We start from the raw sequence: 18,738 nt of genomic DNA on the forward strand, positions 1-18,738 counted from the left end.
TATGTTAAGTTTATTCAGTCCCCTAAAAAAAGGTTTGGCCAACTTTTTGCCTTTTTATCTTGTTTTTGTCTACTTAAACTGTTTTGCAATAGATGGTTTCCATTTTTATATATCACTATGTATTGCTTCCCTAGCCCTGGTGAGTGTCAATTTAGTGTATATCTACAAACAGAAGTCCTGGTTTTGGAGACCATGCATATGTATTTTTTATTGTATTGGGTTGGCCAAAAAGTTCATTTGTTTTTGACCATAAGATGGCTCTAGTAGTGTTTAGTAGTCTTTAACTTCATTTGAAACAATTTTGTTAGATTGTATTGTGACAGCTGTCATATCAGCATGCATTTAAAAATTTTACAAAATTGGCAAATTTTTGTGTAGCCATTTTAATTTTGAAGATGAAAGAAAATAGGTAACATTTTGGCATATTGTACTTTTATTATTTCAAGAAAGGTAAAAATGCAACTAAAATGCAAATTAAGATGTGTGCAGCGTATGGAGAAAGTGCTGTGACTGACTGAATGTGTCAAAAATGGTTGGCAAAGTTACGTGCTGGACATTTCTCACTGGATGATGCTCCATGGTTGGGTAGACCACTTGAAGCTGATAGCAATCAAATCAAGACATTAATTGAGAACAATCAAAGTCCTACCATGGGGGAGATAGCTGATATAATCAAAATATCCAAATCAATAAAGTTATTGGTAAAAATGAAAAATGTGTCTTTTATTTTATGGAAAAAAACCATACAGACTTTTTGGCCAACCCAGTACCAGCAGTGGTTATAATTTGCATCCATCCATCCCCTCATCTACATTTAGGAGCCTGTTTCTCCATTTCTCTTCATCATTTGCTATTATGAGACTTAAAACCTTTGCCAATCCGATGGGTTTGAAATGTTTTCTTATTCTTTAATTTGCATTTCTCTGATTAGTACCAGTTGAGTATCTTCATGTGTTTATTGAAGTTTATGTTTTTACATACATGTGCATTCAGTGAACTTGACATTTTGTAAATATATTATTTATCGTGTCTTCATCTAAGATAATTGTGGAGCCATCAAATAAATCCGGAGTTTAAAAAAAATCAACAAGTATGTGATTGTCAAGCCCAGAATTACATACAGAAGACTAATTCTACTCTCTTTTAGCACCTGGTTTCTTTTCAAGCCTCTCAAGCTGCTAAGTAAGGAAAGTTCAGTACTTTCTCTTAATTCTAGACACCTGGTAGTGGTAGAATGCTGAGTAATCTAGGATAGAGTTCCATTTTTTCCAAGGACCCTGAGTGTTAACATTCTTTACTTTATATTTACACTTTTCTTTTTCCTAGGTGGTTCATCTAGCCTAAATGTTAAAACACACACACACACACACACACACACACACACACACACACAGAGGCTATGTAGGAACTCTGTGCTCAGTTTTACTGTGAAGTTAAAAGGTCTCTGAAAAATAGTCTATTAACAACAACAACAACAAAAAACCCCAAACAAAACAAATAACCGTGACTATTTTTTATAAATAGAATTAGTTTAAATCAAAAGTGTTTAACTTAATATAAGACTGTAAACATTTGTGTGTTTATAATAAGTAACTATATTTTCTTCCATTAAGATACTTTGGGATGAACACCATATTTGAAATTTAAAAAAAAAACTTGAAACTTTTGAAAAACGATTTTTTAAAAAAGATTTTAGTTATTTTTAGAGAGAGGGGAACAGAGAGAGAAAAAGAGGGAGAGAATCATCAATGTGTGAGAGATACATCGATCAGTTGCCTCTTGCATGCCCCCAACTGGGGATTTGGCCCACAACCCGTGTATGTGCCCAGACTGGGAATCAAACTGGTAACCCTTTGGTTCGAAGGCCACCCACACCAGCCAGGGCAAAAAAAAAAAAAAAATGGATTTAACATAATTATGTATATGTATTACTTTTATCTGTAGAGAAATTCTCTAGTCTCTGAGAAACTAGGCCTAGTCTTTTTACTGTACAGGCATACCTTGTTTTATTGTGGTTTGCATTGTTGTACTACATGTATGTTGAGCTTTTTACAAATTAAAGCAAGACCCTCCACCAGCAAAAAGAGTATGGCTGGCATTTTATTCAGTGGTCTGGAACCCAACTGGCAGTATCTCTGAGGGTAGAGTTTGCTGTTTGCATACCTAAAGTGTAGAACATAATAAAAAATAAGTAGAAGATTGTTACTGAAGTTATCTTGAGCTTCTTTCTCTTGTAGTATAATATTCTTCTCTAGATTGTCCATGAAGATTTACACCTCACACTTCAGAAATATTTTAATCCCACCTTTTCTTCTGTCCCTGCCTTTTTGCCTGAATGTTAGAAGTGAATTTCACTTGAAATTGTGCTTCTAAAAACTATCTCCTATTTATTTTTCTTGAAATTTTACATTGGGAGAAGTATGGAAAAAGAAACATTAGATTGGTTTGTGTTAGTGATGACAATCCTGTTACTTACATTCATCATGGAATCTTCTGTGCAAGAATCCCCATAGAGTTGAGTAGTTTTTAGTCTAGAGTGATTTTTAATTCTTGAAGATAAAGTCTCATAAGTAGTTGATGTCAATGTTTATGTGATTTGCTTTGATATGTTAAATTTAGGAATCAATTTTTACTTAGATCTTTAAAAAGCAATTAAGTAAAAATGTACTTAAAATTCTTAAAATTCACAGTTTCATCTGTAGGTGAAGGTGTGAAAAAGCTGATAGTTTGACCTTTTTTAACCTGGGAAGCTAGCATCAAAGAGCTCTGTTCTGTTGCAACAGGGCACAGCATGAGCATTTGAAAGGTAAACACTTCAATGCATACTATAGCAGGAAACCTACACTTAAAACTAATTTTGTTAGCTCTGGCCGGGTGGGTCAGTTGGTTGGAGCCTCATTTCGTATGCCAAAAGGTTGCATTCCTGGTCAAGGCACATACCTAGGTTGTAGGTTCTTTTCCTGATTGGAGCCCTTAAGGGAAGCAACCAATTGATCGATCTCTCTCCATATTTATGTATATGTAAAATCTCTCTCTCCTATCCCTTTCCTCTCTCTTAAAATCAACATATCCTTGGGTGAGAATTAAAAAAACAAACAACGAAATCATCATTGTGTTTGTGCTTTTGGATCATATTGATGGAGTACTGTTTACTCCTTTCAGCATTTTTGCATTACCTTATAGGGTGTTACTCCCATTTGCCTTATTACAGAAAGTAAACATTAATTTCCTACCCATATTCCTATTTGGCTTGCTTTCAGAAAATCGCCAACCTTAAATGTAATTAGTGTTTACTTTAAAGTGCCATGGTTTCACATAGCACATTTTTGTTGGTGGTGGTATTTTCATGTAGTATTAGAACTAAAACTAAAGCATAGGCAAATACCGGTAAGACTGCTTCAACTTGCTAGAGCTTCAGTGATTTGAGAATTCCTTAGGGCTCCAGAGCTTCAACGATTGACTTAAAAGATTGCTCCCTAGCAAGCTGAAGGAGTCTTTTCACCTGTGTTGTTGAATAGACATAAAATACGAGTTACATATGTACTTTAAAAAAAATTATTAAATTTATTGAGGTGACATTGGTTAATAAAAGTATATGTTTCAAGTGTACAACTCTACAATACATCATCTGTATATTGCATTGTGTGTTCACCACCCAAGGTACACACATGTACTTTTAAATTTTCTAGTAGCCCTAGTTAAAAAAGTAAGAGAAAGGCAAAATTTATTTTAACTCACTATATCTGAAGTATATCAACATTTAATTGATATAAAAATTAATGAAACATCTTATTATTTTTTTCATGCAAGTTTGAAATCAGTCTATATTTTATACCTAGAGCACATCAATTGAAATGCTCAATTTACATTAGAAATAATTTAAATGTATTTAGATTTATATTTTACTGTTGAAAAAGTAGATTCACATGCCTAAGTTGCTCTGGGCATACTTAACAAGTTTTTCCAGTAATAGAATTGATAATCAGTTTTTAAAATTTAAGTTAATTAGCCCTGGCTGGCGTAGCTCAGTGGATTGAGCGTGGGCTGCGAACCAAAGTGTCGGAGGTTCAATTCCCTGTCAAGGCACATGCCTGGGTTGTAGGCTGTGGCCCCCAGCAACCGCACATTGATGTTTCTCTCTCTCTCTCTTTTTCCCTCCCTTCCCTCTCTAGAAATAAGTAAATAAAATCTTTTAAAAAAATTTAAGTTAATTAAAACAAAATACAATTAGTCATGCAGTTCTTCAGCAACATTAGCCCCATTTAATGAACTCACTAAACCACATGTGGTTAGAGGCCACCTTAATGGACCAGCCTCAGAGTATGTGGATTGGCCTATTTGTAAAGGAAAGTTAGTATGGATATCAACCAACACAGGTGTTAATTCTCTGCATTTCTGCACATGTCTAAGAAACAGTGCTAAGAGAGTAGATGAATTTCTTTTCCCTTTTTTTAGATTATAAAAATAACTCCTTCTGTAATCAAGGCTTTTAACATGAAACAGATTTCTTGAATAAAATGGAAAGTTTCCAATACATTGAAACATAAATCACCACACATACAACACCTGGCAGGAAAAAAACAAAACAGCAAGTTTACACAATTCCTGTAACAGCCATGGTCTTTTTCTCAGATGCTTCCTCCATCTGCCAAGTGTGTTCTGCTGAATACAGAGCTCACCATGTTTCTGGGGTTATACTCAGCAGAGGTTGCACAGCCCAAAAAGCACTCCTCTGGCTGGGTTGTGGTGCTGTTGGCTCTGCTCAAGAAGCAAAGCAGTCACCAGCACATCAAACAGTGTGTTTTAAACATCCTTTAAATATCAAAGTGAGAAACAAGAGGGCAACACAATAATGTTATGTTAGCCGGTGAGGACAACTGTGTAAAGCTTGAGGCTGAATGGTGGTTCCTCACTTTCATTCCTTTGGCTTCTTGGGCAGTGGCCACAGGAACAGCAAGATGTGAGGTTCTGGTTCATGAATCATATAACGGACCCATCCCTGACTCTGCTGAACATCAAGATTCCTCCATTCAGATTAGGACATCAAATGGGTTTTAGGGACCAGCTTGGCTATGTCCTTGGGCAACAGGACATGCTGGTACTTGAACTTCTCGTCATATTTGTCCAAATACAGTCATCCCTCGCTATATCACAGTTCACTTATTGCAGTTTCATTGTATCGCCTGTTAAAACCCATGAACCGCGATATAGCGAGGGACGACTGTATACTTCACTGGTGAGTACTGATACAGAATTTTATATGTTGTTAAAATTATGTAGCTTTAAGAGTGTAGAAAGTGTTTACGAGCGTATGAAGTGTTTATAAGGGTGTGGGAAAGTTAATAAGAGAGTGGGAAAGGTTTATAGGAGTGTGGGAAGGGTTTATAAAGCCTTAAAATATATATAAATAATAAAATAAATATAATGCCACTACTTCACAGATTTTCACCTACCGAGGGGGTCTCTGGAACGTAACTGCCAAGATAGGTGAGGGATCACTGTAGTAAATTTGTTTGTGCATCATGACCACTCTGCCTGAGGACCATAAAGGGATATCCCCGCGTGGCCAACCTCCAAACAACTCCCAGCAGCACACCTAAATTCCTTTATGGCACTTAAGATGTTTTGTGGAACTAGGCTATTAGCACCTAAGAAAGGGTTTATATATTTCAGTAGCAAGATGCCTTTCTCATAGTAGGCCCACAACATAGGTTACTGAATGAACATGAATAGGTGAATAAGAGGACATTTTTAACTATGACAGGAACAGGTTCCCCATGAAGATGGATTACTTTAATTTTTATACTTTCTATTCCTACATACTTTTTGTAATGCAATGGAAATGGAGTTCTAACTACTAAATTGAATAATATCTCCCCTTTGTATACTGCATTGCATTTTAATTTGAGTTTTATGTGAAAATCCTTTGAGATAAGCACCTTTAAAATAAATCTAGAAGACAGAAACTACTAAAAAATGTGAGTTTTTCTTCTTTTAAAAATTAAATTGAAGTTCGATTCCCAGTCAGGGCACATGCCTGAGTGGCGGGCCAGGTCCCCAGAGGGCCCGTGTGAGAGGCAACCACACATTGATGTTTCACTCCCTCTCTTTCTCCCTCCCTTCCCCTCTCTCTAAAAGTAAATAAATAAAATCTTTTGAAAAAAAAAAGAAACCTTTAAAAAAATTAAATTGAATGGTGTTTGGTGCTCATTAAGGCATCCTGAACCATAGAAAAGCGCTTGAAAGAAAGAATGCTATCTTAGATAACTTGTAAGTATTTACTATTTGTCACTAAATTAAGGCAATTGTGTTGCCTTATCTCATCCGGTCATTATAGCAACCCAGTGAGGTAGATATTGTTATCATTCCTGTTAAATTATACTAAGAAATGGTTAAGAGGATAGGCTTAGAGTTGAGCTACCTAGGTTTTTTGAATCTTGGTTCTGCCACTTACTAACTGTATCACCTTAGATAAGGCATTGATTGTTCTTTGCGTCAATTTTATCTTTCCTCCAAATGTGGAATGATCATAGGAGCTAACATCACAGCAATTTGGGTGATGCATATAACTAATTTAAAGCAGTGCCTGATATGTAATAACATTAAATAACCTTGGGTCCTAATTAGATTATCAGTGTTGTTTTCTTTATATTCTGAGTATCCTAGTGCATGCTTCAGTGATTATAGGTAAAATGAAATTGGTGGGAAGAGTACATTAGAACATGTTTCCAATAGTTTTATTACTTCTTTAATGTTATTATATTTGGAAACATTATTTACTTATGACCAACTTTTTCATTTGATTTGTCAGTTGACTTGATTCTTGATAAAAAAATACCTCATAGTTTTTAAAGAATTAAATAAACATTTTTCCTGAAGTAATTAATGAAGAATCAAATATACTTCCTCACTGCCTTCAGGGTTTAAAATAACAACCATTTATTCAGTAAATAGTTGAGAAATTTGATATGCCAAGACCTGATCCAGGTACTAGGGATACAGTACTTAAAAGCAAAACAAAGTCCTTTTCTTGTGGAAATTGTATTCTAATGTAGGAGGAAAGAAAAAAATGATAACATGTCAGATAATCGTAAGTGGTATAAAGGAAATAGGGTAATCAATAAGGAGTACTAGAAGAATTGGCTACTTTTAACTAAATTGTTAAAGAAGGCCTCTTAGGAGGTGACATTCGAGCTAAAACTCTCATGGTAAGAGAGAGCAGCCCATGTGAAAAATATTTCAGGTAGAAGGAACTCTGTAAGTAGAAAGTCCTTGAGAAGAGAATGAGCTTGACATGCCAGGGACAAAAAAGATTTGTGTAGTTAGAATTCACTGAAAAGAGGAGAGAGAAGTAGGAAATGGATTGTAGAGGCAAGAGCTAGAACAGGAAGAACTTTTAGACCAAAGTTAGGAATTTGAATTTTATTCTGACTACCCCAGGAAACCACTGGGTTTGTGGTGGTAGGGAGGTGTTAAGGAGTTAAGTAGTGGGATAGGATGGGATTTATCCTTGTGGTTCATGTATAGAGAAGTACAAATGGGAACAAAGACTGATTGAGAGACTTGCTATTATTCAGGCAGTTGATGGGGTAGTAGCTTGGATTTGGATCGTTAATGGGGAAGTAATTAAGATATACAGTTGACCCTTAAATAACACGGGGGTTAAGGACACTGACCCCTGCACAGTTGAAAATCTACATGTAACTTTTGATTCCCCCAAAACTTAACTACTCCTCGTATCTGTGGGGAATTGGTTCCAGGATCCACCTCAGATACCATAATCCATGGATGTTCAAGTCTCATATATAAAATGATGTAGAACCGTGCATACAGTCAACCCTCTGCATTTGTAGACTCCCAACTGTGGATCGAAGACAGTACAGGTATTTACTGAAAAAAAATACCTGTAAATGAACCTATGTGGTTAAAATCCATGTTGTTCAAGAGTCAACTGTATATTTTCGGGGCTAAAGCTGATAGTACTTACTGATAATTTAGATGTGTGGCATAGTGTAAGAAAGACATCAAGGATAACTCCTAAGATTAGACCTGACTACTAGGGAGTTGGTGGTATCATTGTGTTGGGGACCTATACAAGAAGCTAAAATAAAATAATTGGCAAAAATTGAGGCTCTTAGAACTTGGAGGAATAACACATTGATCCAGAAATATTACAGATCTTTAAAATATCTTTAATTTCATATCTGATTATAATTATGTTTCATTATAAAACATTAAGAAAAAATTTAGTTGTAATGACAATTCCAACCAAAATATTAACACTTGATATATTCTCTTCCAGGGCATTTTTAAATATATGTTCATTCTTTCAATAAATGATTTGTTAGGTGTCTTCTAGGAACCAGGTACGACAGGTCCTTGTTTAATGTCATTTCATTCTAATGTTGATTGAGGAAACTAACTCTTATTTATATTAATTAGCTTGTGTTAAAATTGGTTTCATTATATGTCATTTTTTAATTTTTTATTTTTGTCTTTATTGTATGCTTATTGCTGTTAGAGTATGGTTTTTTAATAAAGATTTCATTTACTTATTTTTAGAAAGAGGGGAAGGGAAGGAGAAAAAGAGGGAGAGAAACATGAATGTGTGGTTGCCTCTCCTGCACCCCCCACTGGAGACCTGGTCCACAACCCAGGCATGTGCCCTGACTGGGAATTAAACCTGAGACCCTTTGGTTCACAAGCCACACTCAGTCTACTGAGCTATACCAGCAAGGGCTATATGTCATTTCATTTTATGTCACATAATCTGTCAATGATGTTAAAACTCTGCTTACACATGACAAAGTCCCTGTCCCTGTGATGTATATACTATAATGGGGGAGACAGGTAAGAAATAAGTAGAAAAAACTGAATAAGAAAATTGCAGATTGTAATAAGTACTATAATGAAGATAAGGGAGAAAGTGATTATCTGGCGACTACCACTACAGTGGTAGTTTTTTCTTACACAGTTGAGTTTATGTGTAACAGTTTTATATTATTTATTTTCCATATCCCAAAGTGACAAGGGTGCCAAGCTAATTCAATGGGGGAAAGAATAGTGTCTTCAACAAATGGTACTGGGACAATTGGATATTTACAAGCAAAAGAATGAATTTGGATCCCTGTTTCATACTATATGGAAAATTTAACTCAAAATATATTACAGACCTAAATGTAAGAGCTAAAAATATATAACTTACAGAAGAAAACATAGGCATAAATATTTCTGAACATGATTTAGGCGGTGTTTTCAGTCAATTTTCTTGGCCTTTCTAGGCAGTACAGCAGAACCTCCAGTGGCAAAAGAAAAATATGTAAATCGGACTTAATTAGAATTAAAAACTTTTTTTGCATCAAAGAAAGTGAAAAGACAACCCACTGGATGGGAGGAGGAAACATTAGCAAATCATATGTCTGACAAGGAACTTGTATTCAGAATATATGAAGGACTCTTACAGCTAAACAGTGAAAAGACAACCTAATCATATGGACAAAAAGCTTTGAGTAGACATTTCTTACAGAAATGCACTTGGTCAATAAGCACACCAAAAGATGCTCATAACTAGCTATTAGGAAATGCAAATCAAAACCACAGTGGGATACTTCACACTCACTAAGATGGCAGTACTAAAGACTACATCACACCCACTAAGATGGCGGTGATTAAAAAAGACACAAGTAACAAAATGTTGGCAAGGCTGTGGAAAAGGCAGAACCCTCATACATTGCTGGGGGGGAATGTAAAATGGTGCAGCCACTTTGGAAAATGATTTGGCAGCTCGTTAAGAAGTTGAACTTCTTGGGAGTTACCATGTGACCCAGCAATTTAATACTTAATTATATACCCAAGCAAAATGAAAACATCTGCATAAAAACTTACACATGAATGTTTATAACAGTATTATTCATAATACACCAAAAGTGGAAAGAGCCCGAATGTCCACCCACTGATGATTAGATAGGTAAAATGTTGTATATTTATACAATAGAATATTATTCGGAATAAAAAATGAAGTACTGACTCATGCTATATAACAGGGATGAACTTTAGTGAGAAAAGCCAGTTAAAAAAAGACTACATATTATATGATTCACTTACATAAAATATCCAAGATAAGCAGATCCATGGAGATAAAAAGTAAATTAGTGGTTGGCTAGGTCTTGGGTGGGTTAAGAATGGGAAAAAGGAGTGATTGCTCACAAGTAGAGTTTCTTTTGGGAGTGTTCAGAATGTTGTAAAATTAGATTGTGGTGATGAATATACATTACAACTTGGTGAATATTCTAAAACCCACTGAGTTTACACTTTTAAATTGATGAATTTTATATTAACTATTGATATAGTTAATGTATGTGCAATTAACTAAAAATACTTAAATTGTTTAATGATATCCTGCACATACAGTGATGATATTAAATTTTCTTCTTAAATTTAAATACAGTATTTTAAGTGATGCTGTCATCTTTGTGCATAAATCTTTGCTTGTATTTGCATTATTCTTCAAAATAGCAAAGTTTATGTATATATATTTCTAATTTTTAAACCATTTTTTATTGTTCAAATTTCTAATTTTGAAAATATGCTCATCACAGACAACTTTGAAAATACAGAAGACTAGAGAAAAGATAAAATCATTTATACCCCCACTGTTAGACATAAAATTTCTTTTCCCTATATTATTTTACATAGTTGAGATTACACTGTATGTAAAACTTTATATCCAGCTTCTTTTTTTCTAATTAAATCATAACTATTTCCCCATGTCATTAAAAACTTCCTGTAAACAGGATTTTAATGGATGTATCAGAAACTATCCTGTGGATACACTATAATTTCCTTTGCAATTTTTCTGTTTTTATTTATTTGGGTTGTCTGATCTTTATGTATTATGAAGTTTATTTCCCCAGAATAAATTTCTTGAAGTAGAGTTGCTGAGTTAAAGGGTCAGAGAGTTTGGATTATTTTAAGGCTCTTGATATAAATGGCCAAATTGCTTTCTGAAAGGTATGAGTGATTCATACAATTGCCTGTGGTGGAAGATGTATCTGGAAAAGTAGGTTAGCTTTGATGATAAAGGGTTTTTAATGCTCTGTTAACAAATATGGACTTTATCTTGTAGGTGCTTGAGAATTGGTGAAGACTTTTAGTTTTGGGAGTGTTATGAAATTTTAAGAGGAAATGAGAAGAAATAGATTTGAAATACACATTTAAGGAGGAATTGGTAGGGCTTAGAAATTGAATGTGACCATGGAACAGAGAGGTAGGTCAGTTAACAACATTAAATCTGTTTCCTGTCTTAGGTTCACTTATATGTCAGTTAATCATGCAGAGAGAATCCAAATTGTTAAGCCAAGGAGAAATCTTTTACCTTTAGCTCAGCAATTTTCAACCAGTCCCACAGAATTTTTAAAACATTCATTACCTATTTATTTAGTCAGGGGCACTGACCTTTTTTCCTTTAGATTGTCAAATAAAAAAATGACCAACAGCCAACATAACAATAGCCATCTGGTATGAATGAATCAAAATTATACCTATTTGTTGTCAGACTGGCAAAAAATATATTTTTGGTGTGCCACAGAATTTTAGTATTAGGTTATGTGTGCCATGAGATGAAAGAGTTGAAAATCGTGGCTTTAGTTTATTGTGTTTCAAAATGGTCTTTCTCAAAGGAGGATAGAATATTTTTATATTGTTGCTCTTGAAATAAAGACTAGAAGTAATGCATATGTATAATTTGTCCATACAGAATAATTTACATAAAGTAAAATTCACCATTTTTTTAAATTTAAATTTATTGGGGTTACTTCAGTTAAATTAAGTTTCAGGTGTATAATCCTGTAGTGCATCATTTGTATATTGCATTGTTTGCTCACCATCTGGAGTCTAATCTACTTCCATTACCGCATATTCGACCCCCTTTACCCTCTTTATATTCTCCCACCTCCCTTGTTCTCTGGTAACCATTATACTGTTGTTATGAGTTTATTTGTTCAGTTGTTGCTTTCTATTTTGTATCTCACATATGAGGTCAATCATATGATTCTTGTCTTTTTTCTGGCTTAACTTCACTTAGCACAATACTCTCAGGATCCATCCATGGTGTTGCAAATGGCAATGCTTTTTCAAGGCTGAGTAGTATTCCATGAATTGGGTTGGCCCAAAAGTCTCTCTAGTTTTTTCTGTAAAATAAAAGGCTGATTTTTTATTTTCACCAATAACTATTGAGCTGGATATTTTGAGGATGTTGGCCATCTCCCACGTGATAGGACATTGATTGTTCTTCATTAATGTCTTGATTCGATCACTGTCAACTTCAGTGGGTCTATCCAACCATGGAGTATCATCTAGTGAGAAATGGCCAGCGCAAAACTTCATGAACCACTTTTGACATGTTCAGTCAGTCACACACCTTCTCCATATGCTGTCCAAATCTTTTTTTGTGTGTTTTGGTAGCGTTTTTACATTTCTCAAGATAATAAAGCATAATATATTGAAAATGTGTATTTTCTTTAATCTTCAATATTAAAATGGCTACACAAAAATTCACCAGTATTAATATTTTAATAATATATTTATTGATTATGTTACTACAGTTGTCACAGTTTTCCCACTTTGCCCCCCTCCACCTGTTACCCCATTACCTCCAGCAGTCACCCCTTAGTTCGTGTCCATGGGTCATGCACATAAGTTCTTTGGCTTCTCCATCACTTTTACTGTTCTTAACATCCCCTGTCTATTTTGTACCTGCCAGTTTGTGCTTCTTAATCCCTGTACCTTTCCTCCCATTCTTTCCTGTCCCCTTTCCAGCTGATATCCCTCCAAATGATGTCCATACTTATGATTCTGTTCCTGTTCTACTTGTTTGTGTAGTTTGTCATTTGGATTCAGTTATTGATATTTGTGAATTTATTGCCATTGTAATGTTCATTGTTTTGATCATCTTTTTCTTAACATAGTTCCCTTTAGCATTTCATATAATAATGGCTTGGTGATGATGAACTCCTTTAGTTTTACCTTGTCTGGGAAGAATTTTATCTACCCTTCCATTCTAAATGATAGCTTTGCTGGATAGAGTAATATAGGTTGTAGGTCCTTGGTTTTCATTACTTTGAATACTTTTTGCCAGTCCTTTCTAACCTGCCAAGATTCTTTTTAGTAGTCAACTGACAGTCTTATGGGAACTTCTTTGTAGGTAACTCTCTGCTTTTTTCTTGCTGCTTTTAAGATTCTTCCTTTATCTTTAACCTGTGGCATTTTACTTATGATGTGTCTTGGTGTGGTCCTCTTAGGGTCCATCTTGTTTGGGGCTCTCTGTGCTTCCTGGACTTGTATGTTTATTTCCTTCACCAAATTAGGGAAGTGTTTTCATTATTTTTTCAAATAAATTTTCAATTTCTCGCTCTTTCTGTCCTCCTGGAATCTCTGTGATTCAGATGTTGGTACATTTGGAGATGTCCCAAAGGCTCCTTATTCTATCCTTGTTTTTTATTTATTTATTTATTTTTAATTTTTTTTTTTAAGATTTTATTTATTTAATTTTAGAGAGGGAAGGGAGGGAGATAGAGAGAGAGAAAAAAACATCAATGTGTGGTTGCTGGAGGTCATGGCCTGCAACCCAAGCATGTACCCTGACTGGGAATCGAACCTGTGACACTTTGGTTCAAAGCCCGTGCTCAATCCACTGAGCTACACCAGCCAGCGTTTGTTTGGGTTTTTTTTTTATTCTTTTTTCTTCCTGCTGTTCTTATTGAATTCTTTTTCCTTCCTTATGTTCCAAATTGTTGATTTGATTCTCAGGTTTATCCCCTCCACCATTGATTCCTTGTAGATTTTTCTTTATTTCACTTAATGCAACCTTCATTTCTTCCTGGGTCTTTTTTATGGCATTGAAGAACCCAGGGAGTTCCTGGAGCATCCTGATAAACCAGTGTTTTGAACTGTGCATCTGATAGGTTGTTTATCTCCATTTCATTTAGTTCTTTTTCTGGAGTTTTGTTCTGTTCTTTCATTTGGGCCATATTTCTTTTGTCTCTTTGTTTTGGCAGCTTCTCTGTGTTTGTTTCTGTGTATTAGGTAGAGCTGCTTTGACTCCCTGTCTTAGTAATGTGGCCTCTGGTAGAAAAGCACACCTATTAAGTTGTATGGGGCAGAAGCTTAGGTAATCATCATGGTGGGGCAATCCGTGTTACTGCTCTGTTGTTCTGTGTTAGGGAAGGTTTGGAGAGGGGACAGTACCACAGGCTGGCCTCTGGAGTTTTGCCCAGGAGGAAGCAATCTACCAGCACTCACTCTTCACTTTCCTGCCTCTTCTGCCTCTGGTGTCCTTCTAGCTGTTGCCCTGGTGCTTAATCCCAGAAGGGGTGGGTCTGTGTGAGTCCTAAGTCTGTTGTGGGTCCTTTAAGAGGAGTCTTTTGAGAATTAGCTCTTGAGAATCCAGCACTTTCTTCCACTGCTTCAAACCCCACCGATTTTTACAGCTGGAAGTTATGGGGATTTATCTTTCTGGTGCTGGAACCCTTGGCTGGGTAGTTTGGACTGGGGCTGGGATCCCTTGCTTGCTGAGTTAATCCTCCCAATTTTTATCCTCCTCTTGTGGATATGGAACCACCTCTTCCCATCTCCACACCTCTCTGCGCCATTCACTGCTCCACACATCTCAGCGCTTCTCCAACTCTCCACACCTCTCTGCATCTCTGCCCCTCCTACAGGTCTGGATGAATGTGGTTTCTTTAAATCCTAGGTTGTCTGACTTCCACATAGCTCAATTTTCTGACAGTTCTGGGCCTTATTTGATTTGTAGTCTGCTTGTGTATTTTCCTATTATTGTGCACAGAGGTGAGGCATGTTTACCTATGCCTCCATTTGACTGGAAGTAGTTTTTTTTTCAATGCTCACTGATACGACAACTGTCACACTGCAGTCTAGCAAAATTGTGTCAAATGAAGTTAAAGACAACTAAACACAAGTAGAGCCGCTTTACAGACAAATGAACTTTTTGGCCAACCCAATATATATGTACCACATTTTCTTTATCCAGTTATCACTTAATGACACTTGGGTGGTTTCTGTGTCTTTCTACTAATTTTGAAATATGAAAAGTATACACAGTTGTATAACTGTGTATATACCACCACAATCAAAATATAGAATATTTCCTTCACTTTGAAAAAAACTTCCTCATGTTAATTCCTGCTCCCAACCTCTATAACCACTGATAGGGTTTTTGTCTCTATAGTTGTATCTTTGCTGGAATGTTATAACTGGAATCGTCCAATTGTATCTTTTGAATCTGACTTCTTTTCACTTAGTAAAAGGCATTTGTGCATCAGCAGTTTGTTCCTTTCTATGGTGAGTAGTATTCCATTCTTTAGTTGAGAAACCCTAGTTATTGAAATTAATTCATTCTGGAAGGCAGTTTGAGAAGTGATTTTTTTGAAAACTGAATCATTTTTTTCCCATTAGAAATACAGGTATCTGTCCTGGCTGGTGTGGCTCAGTGGATTGAGCACCAGCCTGAGAACTGAAAGGTTGCCAGTCTGATTCCTGCTCAGGGCACATGCCTGGGTTGTGGGCCAGGTCCTCAGTTGGGGGCAGGCAACCGATCGATGTTTCTCTCCTTCTCCTTCCCTTCCCCTCTCTCTCTGAAAAAATAAAACCTTTTAAAAAATACAGACATCAGCACTGAAAGGGTTGTCAGGTCAAGAATTGACCACTGAGACATTTTTTCTGTGAACAACTTAGTTGAGAACTGAATTAATTGTTTGAGGTGGGAAACATTTGGGAACTGAGGTTTGAATATATTCTTTTGTAAATTTCCTGTCTTCCTGAAGAATGAAACAGAATATTGTAGAGAACATTTTCCAATATTGATAAATGCTTGAAACAGTCATTTTTTCTTTCTTGTGTAAAACTACTAATAGATACATTCTTATTAAATAGTGCCCTTTTTTATTTTTTGAACTGCACAGTCAAAAAGTTATTTAACAAGAGTATAGATTTCAGAAATTTTGAAACATGTCCATGTGTCCTATGGGATGTTGATTTTTTAATGGTTATGTTCTTTGAATATTGATTGCTGTATACATTAATGGCTCTTATCTAGCATTTGCTCTGAAATTAAGTGATGCTCACATATCAGACACATTTAACAATAAAAAGTATGTGTTTGTGACTTTTAGAATAGAACATGAAGTAGAGCTTGTATTGATTAAGTAAACATTCATTATGCAGCTTCACAATTCTGGGTAGATGGGGTATATGTTGGGCAGAAGAAATTGATAAAGATACTGAATTAAGGTGATATCTAATTGTGGTTTTGATTTGCATTTCCCTGTGATTATTGATGCTGAGCACCTTTTCATGTACCTGTTGAACATCTGTATGTCTTCTTTGCAAAAATGTCTATTCAAATCCTATACCCATTTTTAAATTGAAATGTCCTTTTTTGCTGTTGAGTTGTATGAGTTCTCTATATATTTTGGATCTTAATCCCTAACCAGATACACAGTTTGCAAGTATTTTCTTCCATTCTTTAGTTGACACTTCATTTCATTGATAGTTTCTTTTGCTTTGCATAAGTGTTTTAGTTTGTTGTATTCCCACTTCATTTTTTTGCTTTTGTTGCCAAACCCCCCAAAATTATCACCAAGACCTATGTCAGAGTTTACAGCCTGTGCTTTCTTTTAGGAATTTTATGATTTCAGGTCTTACATTCAAGTTTTTAATCCATTTTCAATCACTTTCTGTGTATGGTGTAAAACTGGTGTCCATTTTCATTCTTTTGCTTGCGGCTGTCCAGTTTTCCTAACACCATTTATTGAAGAGACTGTCCTTTCCTCACTGTATATTCTTGACTTCTTTGTCATAAATTAACTACATGTTTTAGAATGGCTGTTATCAAAAAGACAAGAAATAACAAGTATTGGTGAGGATGTGGAGAAAAGGACCATTGTGCACTGTTGGTGGGAATGTAAATTGTGCAGTGATTATGGAAAACAGGATGGACTTCCCTCAAAAAAATTAAAAATAGAACTACAGTATGCTCTAGTAGCCCCACTTCTGGTTATTTATCAAAAGGAAACAAAAACTGACAACAAATTATCTCACTAATATGAGGAATTTAAAAACAAAACACATTCAAAAAAAAAATCACCTGAACTTACAGATACTGAAAATAGATTAGCAGTTGCCAGAGGCAGTGGGCAGAGGGTAGGCAAAATGGGTGAAGATGGTCAAAAGTACAGACTTCTGGTTATAAAATAAATAAGTCATGGAGATGTAATGTACAGCATGGTGAACATAGTTAATGGTACTGTATTGAATATTTGGAAGTTGCTAAGAATAAATCTGAAAAGTTCTCAATACAAGTAAAAAAATTGTAACTATGTATGGTGATGTATGTTAATTAGACTTATTGTGGTGATCATGTAGCAATATATATAATTAATGGTTCATTATGTTATACACCTAAAATGAATATCATCAATTATAGGTAAAAGAAAAAAGTTTTTTAACTTTGTCCAGAGGAGATTCATGTTTCCCTGATGAGATTGATGCAGTGAGTTGTCACTTAAAAATGTAGTGTGAAATTTTTCCATCTTTACAAGTTTTTTTCTTGTCATTTATGAGGAGTCTAAAAACAAAGAATCATAAGTATATGTGAACTATTTCAGAGGAGTGAAGTTCTGTATCTTCAGGATAAAGACAGTAATAGCAGATTTCATCAGGACCAAAATATTCCAAGGGAGATCAATAAAATTTGCTTAGAAGTTTTTTTTGCTTCCCTCCCCACCTTGAAAACCCTAACATTTCCTTTCCTTTTTTTATTGTTAACACTGTTACAAATGTCCCCATTTCTCTACCTTTGCCTGCCTCCACCCAGCCCCTGCCTGCCTCTCTGGCCATGACTTGTTGTCTGTGTCTATAGGTTATGTATATATGTTCATTTGCTAATCCCTTTACCTTCTTTCACTCAGTGCCCCCCTACTCCAGGTGGGTGATATCTCATTATGGTTTTAATTTGCATATCTCTGATGGCTAGTGATGTTGATTATCTTTTCATATTTCTGTTGGCCATCCGTATGTCTTATTTGGGTTTTTTGCCCATTTTTTTAATTGGATTGTTTGTCTTCTTGGTGTTGAGTTGTATAAGTTGTTTATATATTTTGGAAATTGACCCCTTGTCATATGTATAATTGGTGAATATGTTCTCCTATTCAGTGGGTTCCCTTTTCAGTTTGTTGATGGTTTCTTTGCTGTGCAAAAGCCTTATAGTTTGATGCAGCCTCATTTGTTTATTTTTTCCTTTATTCCCTTGCCCTAGGAGACATGTCAGCAAAAATACTGCTCCAATAGATATCCAGGATTTTACTGCCTATGTTTTCTAGGATTTTTATGATTTTGAGTCTTAACATTTAAGTCTTTAATCCATTTGAGTTTATTCTTGTGTATGGTGTAAATTGGTGGTCTAGTTTCTTTTCTTTTTTTTTGGCATGTGTCCAATTTGTTCAACATTTATTGAAGAGACTGTCTTTACTCCATTGTATGCTCTTGTCTCCTTTGTCAAATATTGATCATATAGGCGTGTGTTGATTTCTGGGCTCTCTGTTCTGTTCAATTGATCTGTGTGTCTGTTCTTACGCTAGTACCAGGCTGTTTTGATAACAGTGGCCTTGTAAGTATAGTTCGATATCAGGTATTGATCTCTCCAACTTTGTTATTTCTCAAGAT

General features: G+C 35.4%; 1 protein-coding gene and 1 pseudogene across 1 annotated transcript in view; one reads left to right on the forward strand and one right to left on the reverse strand.

Moving 5' to 3' along the window:
- DSTN (destrin, actin depolymerizing factor) overlaps positions 1 to 18,738 on the forward strand; it is a 49,699-nt gene that overhangs the window by 3,375 nt on the left and 27,586 nt on the right. The window lies entirely within an intron of this gene.
- LOC123815276 lies at positions 4,916 to 5,524 on the reverse strand (annotated as a pseudogene).

The sequence above is a fragment of the Phyllostomus hastatus genome, unplaced genomic scaffold (assembly GCF_019186645.2).
Source record: "Phyllostomus hastatus isolate PE091 unplaced genomic scaffold, TTU_PhHast_1.1 phas_contig_17, whole genome shotgun sequence".
Classification (NCBI taxonomy): domain Eukaryota; kingdom Metazoa; phylum Chordata; class Mammalia; order Chiroptera; family Phyllostomidae; genus Phyllostomus; species Phyllostomus hastatus.